The sequence below is a fragment of the Pinus tabuliformis genome, chromosome 6 (assembly GCF_031772625.1).
Source record: "Pinus tabuliformis cultivar Carrire ecotype Pingquan chromosome 6, CPIR1, whole genome shotgun sequence".
Classification (NCBI taxonomy): Eukaryota; Viridiplantae; Streptophyta; class Pinopsida; order Pinales; family Pinaceae; genus Pinus; species Pinus tabuliformis.
Window position 1 is genome coordinate 752,537,277 of NC_142292.1, and position 15,281 is coordinate 752,552,557.

A 15,281-nucleotide genomic window follows, 5' to 3' on the forward strand; every position below is an offset into this window, starting at 1 on the left:
TCATTTAAATTTAGTTGGAGACACTTGAGTTTATATCAGTATGTGATTGCTAATTTATAGAAATATATTTAAGATAAATTGAGTTATTATGAGTTAAACTAGTTCTAACTATTAGAATAACTAGTGGAAGGTCCAATAGTGGGGTGTGACTTTAGTCATATTCAATGGTAAACCAATTAACTTATCAATCATCCCAAAATAATTGATGCATTCAAAGAATTCGAGTTACCCAGATGAGATTGGAGTTCAAGGGAAATGTACTATCAGTTGTAAACTATTCCAAGTTGTACAATTTCTGCATGCAGTCAGAGATTGGCCTAAAGGAATTATGCAATCTAGATTGAGGAATTTCCTAATTAATAGGGGCCTAATTCCTCAAGGAAAAATACAAGGAAATAGGAGCTTGGGAGGCTGAGAAATTTGCTAAGTATTGGTCAAAGTCAGTTAGTGAAGCAATAAGATAGACTATATAGGTGTAGGTTGTGCTCAAGCTTGAGCAAGCATATGTATTCATCCAGATTCTTTGATTAATAAAATACAGATAAGAAGGGGTTTTGAGCAGCTTTTTTTCCCATAGATAAATATTTTTGTATGTGTGTTGAACCTTGATGCATGTTTATGTTTTTTGTTCTCAATGGTGAATTTCTTTCTACATATGAAAAGAGTAAATTTGAGTCTTATGTTTTAGTAAATTACATAAGCAGTTTTAAATCTACAAGGGAATTCTACAAGATACTTGAGAGACAGTTACATAGTCATAACTAGAAGCAAAGAAATACTTGAGAGACAATTGCAGAGTTAGGTAGGCACAATCAGATACTCAAGAGACATTTGTCGAACTAGTTGTAGTGAAAAAGGTTGTGTGAATTGGCTAGTTGTAGGTAGCAGATATAGTTTGAGCTAGATAGAAACTCCATGGGATGGTTTCTATCCTGGAGATTTCTCAGTTTTGTTTCATATGGAGGTCCAAGTTCACCATTGCAGTAGTTTCAACAATAGTGTCGTGATAGCAGCAATAAAATTAGTGGTAGTATGAGGTCATAATTGATTCAGCTATGGTTGGTAGCAAGTGGATCAGAGTTTGCATAGTAGCTTGGTTGACAGTGAGAGCCAATTATATCACAAATGTTAGACATCTACAGCGTGAGATAATCCAACTATAGGATTTTTACACAAATTTACTCATTCTGGAGATTGGTATAGTTAAGAACATCTTCCTCGCCAAGAGGGGGTGTTAGTTTATGGATTTGGGGTATCATTGAGTAGGTTTTATAGCCTCAGATGATGTGAAGAGGATAAGGAACACGAAATATTCAAAACCAAAAAAAGGTTTCGTGAGATAATCTTGGGAAACACCTTAATTAAATTAATTAGCCAATAATTTAATTATTTCCTAAGTCTAACTTAGGAAGGTTGGTTAATTAAGGATGTTCGAGATTGCTTTAGAGACTTCTATTGATGAAGTCTAACTGATATTAGTCATCGATGAAGATTAAGTCGTAGTAGTTGAAGACTCGACAAGAGATTATAAGAGCATGTCGAAGGGCTTGGAGATATCATCAATTCAGTTGTGAAACAAGGGAGCATGGTAGTGTGAATTACCCAGTGCACAATATTCAACGAGGAAAGAATTTGAGCTAGGAAAGGTTGGTAGCACGAGTTTGTAGCAGGGAGAATTTCAAGAGAAAGTCTCAGGTGTTTTTTCAGTTTCTGGAGTTAGGGAAGGAAGGCTTAATTGTTTAGGAGGGAGGCTGAATTTCGCAGTGCGAGTTGCCAAGGGAGGGATCAATTCAGTTTCTAGTGCCCGAATCAAGTCTTAGGAGGCCTAGTAAATTTATTCTAGAGGTAGAGACAAAGCATATGACTTGGAAGAAGAAGTTTTAGAGGTAGTGTGAAAGTCCTAGAGGTTGTAGTGCTCATTTTTGCCTAGTGGTGCGAGTGTCAAGGGGAGTGTGAGTGGCCAAGGAGAGGCTAAATTGGTTTTCTTAGAGGAAGATGGATTCTCCTAGTATTTTCTAGTGAGATAAATTTTAGGATTTGAACCTAGAAGGCCAACAATGGTAATTCTCCATATTTGTTGCATAATAAAATAAACCCTCATCTACTGCACTGGTTTTTCCTTTGGGGTTTTTTGAGGGACTTTTAGTCCAAAAATTTTGGTGTCTAATTTTTATGTGTGTGCATTTATCTCTCAGTTCCCAGTTTTATTATTCCGCAACATATTTTATTGTGAAGAATGCATCAATGATTTATTTGTTATTTGTCATAAACAAATAAATTGCTAATCAGTTAGAAGAATAAACTCCAATTAGTGCATTCATGGAAATTTCACACTAGGCATCAACCTTGTTTTTAAGTTTATCTCTTTTAATTATGTCTACATCGAAATCAATACAATTGTAAATGATATGATTAAAACTGCATCTCAATTAGCATATGGCATATGGTACATAAATTAGGAACTTCAATCGTTGAACTTAAAGTAATATCATCTTCCATTCCATGAATGAGCAATTCAATATTTTATTGTTTAATGTTCAAGGGGATGTTTTTGATGCATTTCCTAGTTACAATTTTTAACTCTAAGGTTACTCCTTATTTATATGTAATATTCATAATAAGTTTACACCCTTGGGTGGTAATACCTAGACATGTACAAAGGGGCTTCACTCAATGAACCTATGACATATCACATGCATTCATGGTATACTAAACAATACCCTTAATTTGACTAAATATGTAAAATACCTCTAAAAATCACATTATTTAACCCTACCAATATGAACCTAATACACCTTCCCAATTTTAAAAACCCATACTTTCACTAGATATTGTAGGTATCCATTTTTTCATTAACATTTTTTATACCCCTTTATATTTTTTCATTAACTTTGAGCTCCATTTTTTATGCCTGCCAATATCAAAATAATTTTTCCCCTATTATATACTCAATATATTATGTCATATTTTTCCTCAGTATATACCCCCAATATGAATGCGTGTGTTATGGTATTGCCCCCACCCCCAATGTAAAAACTTCTAGTTTTGGAAACTTCCTATACTTAGTGTTGGGAGAAAAAAATCACCTAAGTGAGCAAAAGAGTCTCCTATAAGTGGTGGAAAGGTTGAAAACTACTCATAACTAGAAGAAATAGATATTAAACCAATAGTAGGTTAGGCATCTTGAATTATGAATAGAAAATTAAGGAAAGTAGAAATAAAAACAATAAAAGAAAGTATACCTTTATTACTAATGGCGAGGCACAAATACCTTTTTGAGACAATAATAAGAGGTGGCTAGAGGTGATGCCATTCTCCTTCTCCTTAGGAGGGTCCTAGTTATCCTCTTTGGGCCTCTCTCTTTCAATCAACAAGTGTAAATGTGGATCTCAAAATGGTGTCCTTAAAGATTGAATTTACTAGCATAACTCTTCTCATAAACTTCAATTCCATTTTGAATACATACACATGGATTCATTATATAAGATATATTTGGTACCAAGAATTGTATAGGTTCATGCACAAGAAACCAATTGATTTTTTCTGCTTGAGTGAAATCATGCATTATTGTGATTTTTGTCTTGAAAGGGACTGTGCACTAATGTTTTATTGAACTTCCATTCAAATTTCCATGGATGGATTTTCTTAGAATGGAAATAACTACTTTTATGATATTTTTCTTACTTATGGCACTATTGAGGGATATTTCACAACTTTGAGTAGGTTGTTTAAAGGAATCCCGTGCAAGTCCAAAAATGCATAGGTTCCATCATTTTTTTACAATTCTCTTTGATAGAAATATTAATGCCATGGTGCATTTCATTGGTGATGATACCTTTGGTAACTACTTGTATGGTTATGAACCATTTTTAATTAATAACACCAGGAGTCTTGTTTCTTTAATAAACTTCTAAATATCTTGTGAGATAGGAGAAAAATATTAATGTAATACTCAAAACACCAAGTATCTCAATATTGTTCACAAAATGCACTAAATTGTGGCCTTGAATATTCCTAAAGGGTGAATCCATAAATATATGTCCCACTTTTTATTGAATCTCGCAATGAAAATGCAACATATATATATTTTAAATTAAAGACCTCACAAAACATACATGGCTTATTAATTTTATGTGCCAAGATTATAAGATATATATATATATATATATATATATATATATATATATATATATATATATATATAAGGATATATATATATATATATATATATATATCATAATTTTTAACATAAATATTTTTTTCTAAAGATATTCCTCACTTGAGAGGGGAAATGTACGTGTTTGGGAAAATAATAAAATAGAACATAACATTAAGTCCAAAAAGGGAAAATTATATACCACTAGATAGAGGATCAGATAGAAAATTTATAAACACCAATTCCACACTATTGAAAAATGTAACTAGGTTTGGTCTTCATAATTGTCATTGTACTTATGTAATTATATATTTTATGTAAAAGAAAATATATATATATATATATATATATATATATATATATATATATATATATATATATATATATATATTTCAAGCATGGGTTTCATGCTTTAGTTAATTTATTGATAGGTCAAGCATGTTCTTCATGATTTTATGGTTTACTGGGTCAAAAGAGTATTTGTCATAAGTCAAATTATTGTTCTAGAATCAAGTCCCATTTGGACTTTGAAAATAAAATGGGAAAATAATTTTATTTAAGTAAAAAATGTCATTTTTGTACCCACAAGAACAAGTTGGCCCTACCTCATCAAGTCATCCTTGGAAGGGGTAATTCGACCTCCCAACTATGTATAAATAAAAGACAGTTCAACCTCATTTGAAGTATCTCAAGCAAGTTTTACTTTAGTACCAAGAAGAAAGGGAAATACCAACGAAGAAGCCTAGAAGCAAGAGCAAAGATCTCAAGAGGCAAGGAGAGAGAAAGAAGAGTTCAAAATACAATTTTTTTCCCTTAAATAACTCACACGTGTGAGTTTCTAAAGCTACTACAGGGGCTGAAGTTGAAAATCTATTTCAAGTCTGAAAATTATGTTGCTACGGACCAAAAATCTGAAGTTTATGCAAGTTTGGAAGGTTTTGACTATTGTTGACTTAAGGAGACTTTGACTTATCAAAGAAGCTTGAAAGGAGGGTTGGTTAGGGTCTTGTGGGAGGTCCTTGTCTTGGTGTTTGGGTCTTATATTTCTTATTTGACTTGATTCTATAAGAAGAGAAGAATTTTATGGGTTTTCCCCTTGGAGGGGTTTTTCCCTGGCTTGGAGCCTATCTCTTGTGTTCATTATCTTTTTGTGATCTTCATAGTTTATGGTTTTTTTAATTTTTAATGATCAAAACATAATAAAAGTAATAATAATTCAACAAATAATCACAAGAAATTATCAAGTAAAAGAGAAATCTACCCTAATTATTGCCCTAAGGATTTCTCAACGCACACCTTCCGTCAAAGAGATGAAGGGAATACCTCAATTCATGGATTTAAAATACCTTAAATAAGGCATACTTAAACCTTCAATTATGATTTAAGAGTCTTAATCAAGGTAAAACCTCATTTGAAATTATTCCTCAATTGAATGTTTGTGAACACCATTTCCACCTACTATGCTAGCCCAAATGTGCAACCCAACTTTATGGATTCAGTTTGATGCTTGATGTTACTTTCTTCACTAGTGTGTTCTCTTCATCGAGGAATAGAATTAACAACAATATCATGTGAAATGATACACTTATATTTAAGTAATTTATAAAACACAACAAAATAATATCACTTTCAATATTTTTTTGACATTTATATAGTTACAAATTCTAATAAGTATTTTAGCATTAGTAATTAAGATTGAACAATGTCAACATCCATGTAAATAAATTTTAATGCAATGATATATTAACTAATAATATAGGTAATGGTGTTTACTTATAATTGTAAAATTTTCCATGTATACTCATAGGTCTTTGTGGAATTTTTCAGTTATAAGATTAACATGTTGCATTAAAAAAATGGAACAAATAATTTATACTCACCAAAGAAACTCTACAACTAAATTCATTGTTCCCTTCCTTTGTAATTGATGACATGAAGGAATCACCACAAGTAGATGACTTGTTTCTAAAGTCCTTCTTCTCTAACTTTATAATGATATAAATGACTATAATGACTATAAGGATAAAGTAGAAAGTATCTTAGTAAAGTTCACTTAAACAATTTTGGATTATTGGACTTGTGTTAATCCCCTTTGTTAATGGAAAATCAACTACGAGAGGTCAAACACCTTCCTCACGCACCCCATATACCCAAGTGCTTTACAACCATGATGGTTTGAACCTAGTTTTTTTGCATAGTGGTCCTCTATCCCAACCATTAAACTAGAGTCAAATGAAATATTTTCAAATGGAACATGTTAAACTAGTCAATTGCTATCATTGCTTTAGTACAACCATCCAATCCAAAATGTAACTTGTTATCTCAAATGCTAAGACAAAGATAAGTTGCTATCTAAAATGCCAACATTGAGGTTGTTCAAAAATTTGGTTTCACATTTCAAAAAAAATCTTATATGTCTTTTCAAAGTCTTTTGACTACCTTAATGAATGAGGTTGCTATAACTCTTCTAAACATGTTTCAAAACCTTATAAATCTTCGAAATTTTTCCACATAAACATATCCAATATATCCAAACAAAAGTGTACATAAAAAAAGCCACTTATTCACACTTAAGAAATGCATTTTATAGTTATCCAAATAAGTTTCAATGTATTCTACATGTTTTAACCAAATTTAACTAAATAATGACTTTAAGGAATGATATGAAACAATGGTTTATTAAAATATTTCATAACATGATTATTGATTTGTGCATATGTTTAGATGAAAAATCAAGGATAACCACTAATCTGAACAATTAACAACTTCAAATTTTAGAACATCAATTCAAAAGTGATTTGAACAAGTTATTATATTGGGAAAAAAAGACATGAAAAAGAAGAAAAATAGCATTGAATTTATTGAAGGGAATGAGGTTCTTTATAGACATCCAATACAAGTTTAATAAGTAATTAATTAGTAAATTATGAATACTTAATCTTCTCAAACTTCAATTTAAAACAAATTCACTTTTTTGTAAGGATACCCCATAATGTTTTTAGTTTCTATCATATCTTATTATGTCTTCATCTCAATTTTTCATAAAATCAATCTCTACCTTCTTATTAACAAAGTGTTTTTTAGCAACTAAAACTTAACCACTTGAACTAACCCTCAAAACTGATATTATACCTTCTATTTGTAAAAAGAATCTTCCCTTTAATATGACTTTCTAATATTGTATTTTAATTTTAAATTTGTACACTGAAAACTAGCTTTTAATTTTAAGATATTAATATCGTATTTTATTTCGGGTTTCAATTCTTATGTAAAACTGAGGTTGTTGCAATTGGAGATTTTGCAGGTTCTATAAAGTAAAATGGTTGTGGATTTTGTAACATGAGGTTGCATCTTTATGAGTTACACACGAGGAAATTTGTTTGCTCTTCAAATGAACATCGAATATTGTGATTGACCGGCAATGCACAACTGTCAAAGAGCTGGTGCAAATGTCAGTGTGACTCTATTCGTTGAAGTCTACAGCTACAAGTTGAGGGATGTACTGTGGTTTAACAATGTTTTAAATTTGCTCAAAAAATAATGGAAATTTAAGTAAATTTTGTTAAATTGGGTGAAAATTTTCTGAAATTTAAGTTACAATTTTTTTTAAGAGAGATTTTAGATGTTTGGAGGATTTTTTTTATAATGCTAATCTATTTCTACAAAATTAAAGCATGGTTATTGTCAGATTTTTTGGGAAAAAAATACCAGATTCAAACAATTTGACAAGGATGCTAAGTGTAGGCTAGTAAAATATATGTAAAGTACAAGAGATCATGTAATCACAGAAGTTGCAAAGTGGTTTTTTATATTATAATATTAGAACTGTTTACATGTATATATTCCGCTGAAAATAACCAGCTTGTTAATGAGTCATAAATGCAGTACAGTTAAATTTTAACAGGTCAGTAATCCATCCGTAAACATATATAGCCTTATGCATTTATGGCCCATAAATAGACTGATTATTTGTTGCCTATATATTCAATCTATACATATTCTAAAATCAGTGTAAATTTGGAAAACTTGAAAATATGAAAATCCTTGAAAATTTGGAAAAGTTTCTAATATCCGTTTATTAATGAAAATATGAAAATGTTGGAAAATTACTAGTTTGAAAAATATAACTGTCTCCGGTACGTGCAAATTTAAATTTGGACTGTGCACTAAAATGCAGTTTGTCCTTTTGGAAAATAGCAATCATAGTGAATATCATTTAACCACAAAGCAGCAAACGGTATTTCAATGGCAATAATCTGGCTGATACTGAAAAGAACCTGAGCGATTATCTCCAAGAAAGCGACCAGGTAGCCGCTGAGAATACCAAACTGGTGGTTGATTTAGCAAATTTTCTCTATTAATGTTCTCAGTTGAGCGGCTAGGAACTCCATAATTCTTTACAGCCCCTGATTTTCCTTTCGAGGGGTGCTAAAGTTCAACTCAGCCTTGTAATATTTTCAGGTGCTGTAGCCTAGTGTTTCTGACAGTGGCATAGATAGCTTTGTTCAAATCAAAATAATGCAATGGTAGTATTAGAAATTGCAAAAGCACTTTTTTATTTCATCTGAATATACAAAATGTGTACATATTCAGATGAAATTGCACAAGCTTTTGTTCATTCATGGAGCCAACAGAGCTGATTTCACATATAATTTAGATGATTTATATACCTAAAACATCTCCTGAAACCTTAAAGTATTCTTTCACTTTTGTTAGAAAATTTACCAGTCTAAAACTTCAAAATTAATATTAGTACAAAATCAAACTTTGAGGTATTATTTCTTTCAGCAAGAAAAAACTGTCTGTTTTATATTATGATTAAAAACAGTACATGCTTATGATGGACTAATCGTACTCATAAACCATGTGGTATCCACAATATGACTACATGGGGTAGAAAATATTCTACATACATACAACAGAACTGTAATCTACAATTTGCAACATCTGTGGAACTATATTCTCTTTGGCATAATTGCAAATATATCACTGAATTTCAAAGAGATGCTATAAGCTCTAAGATGTGTCTCAGGTCATTTACATATTCTGAAAATCACTACCATACAGTAGACATTCCTCATATGTTTTCTATACAGTAACTGAAACAAAATTTGTACAAAATTTTAAACAAAAAGAAACAGGGATTTTTATGAACTTATCTGCATTGAAGTTCTGCCTTTTTATAAGGTCTTCAGTGTCCTATCCCGACAGCTTTAGACTTTCTACTTCTGTCTCATCTACTCCCATTTTCATCATGATATACATATCTTCTTCTGTGGCTAGTAGTCCTTTCTTCGATAAATCATCCGCAATTTTGTTATGTGTCCTGTTGATGTGCTGAATGGATGGGTTCTGAAAGGTATTCCATATGCTTTTTATCCGTCTCAACCAGCCTTGTAGGGAGACTTGTTGGATATTGTTCTTTCCATTAACATGATCTATTAAACATTTGGAATCCCCAAAAATTTGTACTTGAGGGATATCCAAAAACTTAATAAACCATAATAAACCCCATAGAGCAATAGCTTCTGCCTTCATGCTTGTTCCTTCTCCCCCATACCAATGTATCCGGAACTCTTGTTCTTCTCATAGCTTTAAGCAGAAACCGCTCCCACATCTTCCTCCTTGAGCTGCCCCATCAAAAAGCCCCACTGGGTAATTGTTGATCTGAAAGTTCCTCTTCTCTTCTTTTTTTTCCCTTTCTATCTACATTCTGATCCGATACAACCCACTGCTCTATGAGATCATATATTATGTTCCCCCCCCATCTATTCGAACCAAAAATCAGTTGGTTCCGACCTTTCCAAATTTCCCAGAAAACAACCAAAGTGAGCAACCTCCTGCTTTTACTCTGATTGCTCCACCATTTTAAGCACTCCTCTATTGTGTTAAACTGAATGAATGGAATTTGTAGCTTACTGGTGAAATGTTTCCAGATATTAACAGATTTATGACAGTGTAAGAATAAGTGTTCATTATCCTCAGAATTTTGCCTGCACAGATAGCATATCCCAGGACCATGGTGGTTCTTCTTTTGTAAGTTTGTCCATGTGAGATTCTTGTTATGCCACGTTAGCCAAAGGAAGATTACAATTTTTATTGGAATATTAATTTGCCAAAAGCTGTAAAACCAACAATATTCTATATTCTGAATTTCCTTCAGGCATATTTTGAGATAATAGTCCGCCACCTCTATTTCTCCTATAATCTTCTTTTTTCCAGCCCATGCAATACAATCCCCTTTGTTGTCATAACATATCCCTGCCTCCTTTAAAGTTTTAACAAATTGTAGCCAATCCAGTTTATACTGATCAGCAAGATTCAGTTGGGAGGAGTCAAGCCAAATTGGAATGCTACCATTCCAATCACTGATCAACTGACTGAGAACATAAATGCCTCTTCTGTTCAGATGTTGTATCAATTCCACTGTCCCAGGTGGACTCTCACCTGCTCCTATAATGCAATCTTTTCCCAGCAAAATTCTATTGCCCAATCCAAAGAACCATGAGATATTTTGAAAGAGTATATTCTTGACCCTTCTAAAGCTGTTCCAAATCTGTGAGCCGCCTTTTTTCCCTATCGCTCCTTGTCTTAACCAAAAGGAAAACTCCTTATTCTTCATGTATTTAGATCGAATCAGCTTCCCCCATATGCCTTTACTGTTGATGCCTCTCCATAAAGATTTTAAAATAAGAGCCCATCCAAAAAACTTCAAATTTAGAACACCCCAACCTCCCAAAATTTTGGGTCTAGTGATCTTTTCTAGCTTCACTAAATGATATTTGCAGTTCCTACTTGCGCCAGACCATATATAGCTTGCCATTACTCTATTCAGAAGGTTAATGATCATTTGAGGAATGTGAAACAAGTGTGCCCAGTAAATCCCCAGCTGAGTAAGAACTGACTATGTGAGGATGATACATCCTCCCACAGATAAACATTTGTGTTCCCATCCCTTAATCTTCAGATAGAATCTTTCCACCAGCCACATCCAATCTGCATTTTTATAGCATCCTAGTTTTAGTCGATACCCCAAATATTTCATGCCCTTGTCTAGGATTTCTGCATTTACTCCAAAACAATTCTTGATATATGTGATATCGTCCTGGTTACATGAGCCATATAGAATAATGGATTTATGTTCATTTTGAACAAGTCCCGTGGCTATCCCAAACTTCTTTATGATTTGGGAAAGACAAAACCATTTAATCTTGTTTATCATCCCCATCAACAGAATATCATCAACAAAAAAACTATGAGAAACTGTGACACGACTGCTGATTTTTAGTGCTTCAAATTCTCCAATGGACACATCTTTTTTAATTTTTAAACTTAATCCATCCATCGCCAGGATAAAAAGAAGAGGGGATAATGCACATCCTTGTCTCAATCCTCTACCAGCAACAAAAAATTTGGATGGGAATCCATTGATTATTACTGCATAGCGAACTGTAGACACACACCCCATGATCCATTTAGTCATATTTGAGTTTATGCCAATTTTAAATAATACCATTCTTAGGTATCCCCAATCTAAGCAATCATAAGCTTTTTTTAAGTCAACCTTCATCACTGCTGCATTCATCTTTTTTGACTTAATACTGTGCATACATTCCTGTGCAACCGCCACTGCATCATGGATTATTCTATTATTTAAAAAACCATATTGCTCAGGGGAGATGAATTTAGATAAAGAAGCTTTCAGTCTGTTGGCTATGATCTTAGAGATAATCTTATATGTTAGATTACACAGTGATATTGGACGATAATCCACAAAAGTTTCTATCTCTGATTTCTTTGGGATAAGGGAGATATATGTGGAATTTAGATGAGGATGAATGAAGCCTTTCGTCCTAGATTCCTCCACCATTTGTATCAGGTCCTCCTGAAATATGTCTATGAAATGAGCAAAAAATTCTACTATCCATCCATCTAGACCCGGGCTTTTATCTCCTTTCATTGATTTAATTGCTTGGACCAGTTCTTCCTCCTTAACCTCCTTAAACAACTCCGCATTATCCTCTTCATTAAACATTTTAGGATATTCTTCAATTGCCCACAACTGAGCATCCATATCCTCCACTTCCACTCTGTTATATGCATTTTTAAAATATGAAACCGCAAGAGCTGTAATATCTGATTGCTTGTTATAATTGTTCCCTTCACCATCCTTTATCTGCCAAATTGAATTTTGTTTTCTTCTGTGATTTGCAAAGCAGTGAAAGAACTTGGTATTTTTATCTCCTTCCTTGATCCATATTGCTCTGCTTTTCAACCTCCAGGTCGCTTCCCAAATTTGAAGGATTTTCTTTTTCCCTAGTTCTAGAGCATGAATTTTTTCCCTTACTATGGGGGGGAGGACATGGGTAGTCATTTGGTTTTGCAGGGATTTTAATTCCTCCTCAATAATAGCCAACTCCCTTCTCAGTTCCTCCTCCTTCTTCCTTTCCCATTTTTTAACCTCTGCTTTAAGGAATCGAAGCTTGTTTATAAATCTTTCTGAGCTAGAAAAACCCTCCTCTGTATTTCTTCTTTCCTTCTAGAATGCTCAGATAAGGGAATCAAAATTTGAATCTTCTAGCCAGATTCGATTGAATTTGAAAGGAAATCCATACCTTGTATCAGAATTATGCCAAAGAAGAGTGATTGGGCGATGGTCTAATACGAAGTTTTCGACAATAGAAGATCTAACATCCCCCATTTTTCTATCATGTTTTCTTGAACAAGAAATCTATCAAGTCTCTTAGCTATATATTTATTACCACTTCTTCCATTATCCCAAGTGGGAGCAATTTTGGGAGGGAAAACATCTATTAAGTTGTGTGTTAGGATAATTTCTCTTAACTTCTGTGCCATTCTGTCTGCCACCCTAAATTGTCCCCACAGTTCTTCTATGCCTAAGGTACAATTAAGATCCCCTGCCAAAATCAGAGAGGGAGCATTTAGAATCCCCGATACCTCCATTGTATCCCAAAACCTTTCCCTCTCTTTGTAGGGGGCATACACATTGAGAATATGCGATCTTCCGGGGATACCTCTGATATAACCAATCAAGAGTATACCCACCATACATGAAAAAGCCTTCAGGTTTGCCCATCTTGGGTCCCAAAAAACAACAAGACCACCAAATCTACCATTGGCATCAGTTGCCACTATATACCATTTGGGAAGCATCCTCCTAAAATACTCAATTGTTTGGGTAGCAGAGTGCATTGATTCTTGGATGAGAATTATGTTGGATTTAGATGAAATGAAAAGATCTCTTAGAGCGAGGAATTTTGGATGGGCCCCCAAACCCCTTATATTCAGTGATAGAATTGAGTTCATTTGAGCCTATTGGAGGGCATGCAAGCTCTAAGTGCCCTGGGAGAGATAGGAGATGAAATGGGAATATCAATGAGAGATGGCGAATTTGTCAGGGTAGTATGTGTTTGACAAGGGCAACCTCTAAAATGTTTGTTACCTCTGTTGTTTTTATGCCTCACAGTAATATTCCCTGCAGATGTTGGGCTGATTACAGGAGACCCAGATCCCTTTGGCTTATGTATTGTAAGCGATTTGAGGTCAAGAGTTTTCCTTTGCAGGAGGAAATCAAGGTCACTGTCAACAGAGTTAATTGGAGAGGATGCCAGAGAGAATTGAGCAGGTGCCTTATCTTTATCTTTTGGAGAATTTGGTTGCGTCGCTGGAGAATGAAGCCTTCAAGCTTGTGTGTATGTGGCATATGAAGTTGATGGGATGTCTATCATAGTATAATGCGACTGTAGCAGCATATGAGGAAAGACTGGAGAAGAAAACATTTGGGGATTTTCTCGAAAAGATGAGTCAACAGCTAAATGGGAACCTGACTACTCAGACAACGGGGATGAAGAATGGATTTGAATAGGAATAGGAACAGATTCCTTTTTATAAATCTGGGAGAAGGTTAAGAAAATATTTGATTTGTATGACTAGAATTACCTGAGCCCGAAGTATTTCCATTGGATTTGTTGGCAAAGCCATGACGAGGAGAAAAGCACTCCGATTTGTTTTCCTTCTGCATCCTTTGGTGAACCCCTTTACGCTCCCACGACGACCGCCATCCCCCCTTGCTTTGGGGCAATTTGCAATTAGATGACCAGTTTGGTGACAGTTGAGGCATTAGAATGGAATTCCCCAGAAATCCAGACGCTGAGTGAGGTTGATGTTTTCCCATTTTAGTTCAATGTGATCTGGGAAAGCCTCACCAAAGTCTTTTTCTATTAGGACCCAAGCAATCCTCTTATCCCTAGCTCCTAGACAGTGAGGATCAACGTAAACGAATTTACCGATGGCGTTTCCAATATCAGTAAAGACATCCTTGGTCCAAAATTCCAATGGTAGTCCGGGCAATTTGACCCATATGAGTTTGTTCTTTGGCGTTTGCTTCAAGGGATTGAAGCCCACGTACCAAGCGTACATTGCCAAAAAGCCCCAGTCCTTGACCCATGGCCTTTCTGCAATTTTTCTGAGGTCTTCTTCACTCAAAAAGTGAAAGCTATACCATCCTCCCATGAGCTTCACCACCATAGGAACATAGCCCAACAAGATTTTCCACTTCTTGGCCAGCCACTGTCTCATCTCGGCTTCTTCAATTTCAGAAAAGTACCACCTTCCGACTAACGCTCTCTTCTGAAGACTCATAATACGATCAAGGAGCACGTCATGACCAAATGAGAGAATAGGCACAGGGGCATAAATTTTTATGGGACGTTGTTTTCTACCACCCTTCCTTCCGCCACCTTTTTTCCCCTCAATATTGTTTCATGGCATAATACCTGCTTCCAACCACAAGTCACGTCCATCCCCCAAGGTTGTCAGCCGAGGGGAATGTGCCACCTGCCTCATCATATTTTGGTTTACATGGCGTTGTGACTCAGCGGCCACTGTGGCTTGGATAAATGCTTCATGTAGAGAAGTGTCAGATTCAAATGGGTCCATCCGCCTACGTGGACAACAGAGGTGTCCTTTCTACTTAACAACCTTCCCGCCTATCTATGAAACCGGTAGTAATAACGACGGGTCCCACGTCCCAACCATCCTCAGAATCACCACTCTCGGGAAAGTCTACAGCACCAGGTTATATATTTGTCAGGCCAGGTACATT

General features: G+C 34.5%; 1 protein-coding gene across 2 annotated transcripts in view; it reads left to right on the forward strand.

Moving 5' to 3' along the window:
• Window positions 1-7,735, forward strand: part of LOC149260917 (putative disease resistance protein At1g61300) — a 69,168-nt gene extending 61,433 nt beyond the window's left edge. The window contains exon 4 of one of the 2 annotated variants that reach the window (XM_089380883.1): window positions 7,452-7,735. The gene's annotated coding sequence lies outside the window, so the exon portion shown is untranslated. The remainder of the gene's footprint in view (window positions 1-7,451) is intronic. The other variant, XM_089380882.1, reaches the window with a different exon arrangement.
• Window positions 7,736-15,281: the final 7,546 nt, after the last annotated feature.